We start from the raw sequence: 4,218 nt of genomic DNA, 5'->3' as shown, positions 1-4,218 counted from the left end.
CAGAACTTTGGTCAAAAACTCAGCTTTGCAGTGCAAAACCCAAATGGCAAAAACAATTCACATGTCAGTTGTTTTTGCCATTTGGGTTTTGCACTGCAAAGCTGAGTTTTTGACCAACGTTCTGCAACAAAAAGGCAGCAGTTTGAACTGCATAGTGCGGACAAGAAACCCAAATTCCCATAGACTTTGCTTGAAAAGCAGAACACAACCATTTTGGCATTAAACGCTGCAGTTGAAAAAGCAGCAAAAAAGCAGGTAAAAAGCGACGTGCGGACATAGCCTTAGGGGCCTCCTTGAGGTTCCATAGGCACTACAAAGTCTGTGTGTGAGACATTACAGAGCACCAGGTCAGGGTGGTACCTGCTTCTTTATCTAGAATCTCCTGTGTACCGTATTCCGCCAGTATAGGCTGCCCAATATCAATGCCACTGCTAAACCTGGATAAAGATTTCTCCCGTGCCTCCCCCATACTCTGGAACGCTCTACCTCAGCACATCAGACTCTCCCCTACCGTGGAAAGCTTCAAGAGGAGCCTCAAGACCCACCTCTTCCAACAAGCCTACAACCTACAATAGCCCTCAGTCCAGTAGACCACTGCGCAACCAGCTCTGTCCTCACCTATTGTACCATCACCCATTCCATGTAGACTGTGAGCCCTCGTGGGCAGGGTCCTCTCTCCTCCTGTAGACTGTGAGCCCTCGCGGGCAGGCTCCTCTCTCCTCCTATACCAGTCTGTTTTGTATTGTTAATAATTGTTGTATGTATACCCTCTTTCACTTGTAAAGCGCCATGGAATAAATGGCGCTATAATAATAATAAACAGATTTAGGCAACGACTGAGTAAGGTCCCACACCGACCGCCCTATATAATATGCACATTTCTATATCATCCTCCTTGGCTCGCACATAGCAGTATCCTTTACAATTACATTATAGTGGATGATAGTACTAAAATCGAAGATAGTTTCATTTAGCTTATTGGTGCACGACATAAAGACTCTTGAATTGCTATAGCTCATATAATAAAATAGAACATATGGACGGATAATATCTCTATGTACAGCTGATAACACAGGATCCACTATTCACAATAGGTGATATTACAACTCCCCTCCTCCACCATTCAGAATCTGGTATGTCACAGCTCACCACCTCCCCCTCCTGCACAATGACCTCTATATACAGCAGATAACACTGGATCTACCATTCACAGTAGGTGATATCACAGCTCACCTACTCCTGTACAATGACTCATTACACCTCCTATATATTATTATTATTTATTATTATAGCGCCATTTATTCCATGGCGCTTTACAGTGAAAGAGGGTATACGTACAACAATCATTAACAGTACAAGACAGACTGGTATAGGAGGAGAGAGGACCCTGCCCGCGAGGGCTCACAGTCTACAGGGAATGGGTGATGGTACAATAGGTGAGGACAGAGCTGGTTGCACAGTGGTCTACTGGACTGAGGGTTATTGTAGGTTGTAGGCTTGTTGACAGTAGATAACACAGGAGCCACTATTCACAATAGGTTATATCAGAGCTCACCTCCTCCCTCTTCTGTACAATGACTGATAACCTCTATATACAGTAGGTAACACTGGCTCCACCATTCACAATAGGATATGTCACAGCTCACCTCCTCCCCTTAATGTACAATGACTAATGCCTCTACATACAGAAGATAACGCAGGATTACCATTCACAATAGGTAATGCAACAGTTCACCTCCTCCCCCTCCTGTACAATGACCTAAAACCTCTATATACAGATGACTTTGGATCCACCGTTCACAATAGGTGTCACAGCTCACCTCCTCCTGTATAATTACTGACCACACCTCTATATACGGTAGATAACATAGGATCCACCGTTCACAATAGTTGATGTCACAGCTCAACTCCTCAACCTATACAAACCTTTGAGCATTCTAGTGTGAACCAGTCTATTGGTGCTAATTTCCACGTAAACAACTCGTAGTGAGTATAATATTAGCCTAGTGGCCAATGTGAAAATGTCAATATATATAATTTGATGTGGAAAATGAAAAGAAGAAAAAAAAATGTTTAAAATAATAGTTTTGCTTTAAACAATGTAATTTTCTGATGAAACATTCCTTTGAAAAGCGTTTTGCCATGTGAAAAATTTTGTAATCTAATAAAGAAAAGGTAAAGAAACAAAACTATTTAATAATAAAATATGATTTACTAGCATTAGAAGGTTAATAAAAGCAATAATATTGTGTGTGTCTGTCTGAACCACTATACAATCACAATATTTATCACCTGCGGCTTGTGCTAAAACGGTCAAAAGATGGCAAAATCGTTTTTTGGTCATTTGCCACCTAAAAATAGGGGATAAAAGGAAATGAGAAGATCAAGCGAACTCCAAAAGGGTAACATTACAATCTCCAGCTCGTGCCACAGAGAACAAGCTTCAGATACAGAGGTAGGGAGCAGAAAATAAAGAAAATATAGCTGGTGGAAGGACAGTGGAGCCCCTGGGGCAGTGAGGACCCTATAATAACCCTTATATCGGGGCCCTGGGGCAGTGAGGACCCTATAATAACCCTTATATCGGGGCCCCTGGGGCAGTGAGGACCCTATAATAATCCTTATGTCGGGGCCCCTGGGGCAGTGAGGACCCTATAATAATCCTTATGTCGGGGCCCCTGGGGCAGTGAGGATCCTATAATAACCCTTATGTCGGGGCCCCTGGGGCAGTGAGAACCCTATAATAACCCTTATGTCGGGGCCCCTGGGACATAACGGCCTCATAATAACCATTAGGCTGAGGCCCTAGGACAGTGAGGGTCCTGTAATAACCCTTAGGCCGAGGCCCCTGGGACAGTGAGGGCCTTAAAATAACCCTTAGGCCGAGCCTTTGGGACAATGCGGGCCCTATAATAACCCTTATGTCGGGGCCCTTGGGACAGCGAGGACCCTATAATAACCTTTATGTCAGGGCCCCTGGGACAGTGCGGGCCCTATAATAACCCTTATGTCGGGGCCCTGGGACAGTGAGGGCCCTATAATAATCTTTAGGCTGGGCCCCTGGCACAGTGAGGGCCCTATAATAACCCTTAGGCCGTGGCCCCTGGGACAGCGAGGACCCTATAATAACCCTTATGTCGGGGCCCTTGGGACAGCGAGGACCCTATAATAACCTTTATGTCGGGGCCCTTGGGACAATGCGGGCCCTATAATAACCCTTATGTCGGGGCCCTTGGGACAGCGAGGACCCTATAATAACCCTTATGTCGGGGCCCTTGGGACAGCGAGGACCCTATAATAACCCTTATGTCGTGGCCCCTGGGACAGTGAGGGCCCTATAATAACCCTTAGGCCGTGGCCCCTGGGACAGCGAGGACCCTATAATAACCCTTATGTCGGGGCCCTTGGGACAGCGAGGACCCTATAATAACCTTTATGTCAGGGCCCCTGGTACAGTGAGGGCCCTATAATAATCTTTAGGCTGGGCCCCTGGGACAATGAGGGCCTACCCTTAGGCCGGGGCACCTGGCACACAGAGCTCTATGATAACCCTTAGGCCAGGGCGCTATCTGGTGTAATAGTCTATAACTAACTTTCCTGTGTGATCTTCCCCATTATAGAGCTCTGGGTAATTGGTGACTTTTTATCGTAGCCCTACACTTGCACAGAGGTCAGTAACAACCAATCAGATTGCAGCTTTCATGTGTCGCGAGCAAGTCTGAGGGTGAGAGCTGTGCGATGATTGGCTGCTGGTGTACTATCACTACCAATCAGATTGTAGTTTTCATGTGTAGCGCGCAGGTCTGAGGCTGAGAGCTCCGCTGTGATTGGCTGCAGGTGTATCACTACCAATCAGATTGCAGTTTTCATGTGTAGCGCGCGGGTCTGAGGGTGAGAGCTGTGCGATGATTGGCTGCTGGTGTACTATCACTACTAATCAGATTGTAGTTTTCATGTGTAGCGCGCAGGTCTGAGGCTGAGAGCTCCGCTGTGATTGGCTGCAGGTGTATCACTACCAATCAGATTGCAGTTTTCATGTGTAGCGCGCAGGTCTGAGGGTGAGAGCTGTGCGATGATTGGCTGCTGGTGTATCACTACCAATCAGATTGCAGTTTTCATGTGTAGCGCGCAGGTCTGAGGGTGAGAGCTGCGCTGTGATTGGCTGCTGGTGCATCACTAGAGGACGTGGCGCCGCCCGGCTCCTGCCAGTCAGCCGCA

The sequence above is a fragment of the Anomaloglossus baeobatrachus genome, chromosome 10 (assembly GCF_048569485.1).
Source record: "Anomaloglossus baeobatrachus isolate aAnoBae1 chromosome 10, aAnoBae1.hap1, whole genome shotgun sequence".
Taxonomy (NCBI): domain Eukaryota; kingdom Metazoa; phylum Chordata; class Amphibia; order Anura; family Aromobatidae; genus Anomaloglossus; species Anomaloglossus baeobatrachus.
The sequence above is the reverse complement of the archived record's forward strand: the minus strand, read 5'-3'. Positions refer to the sequence as shown.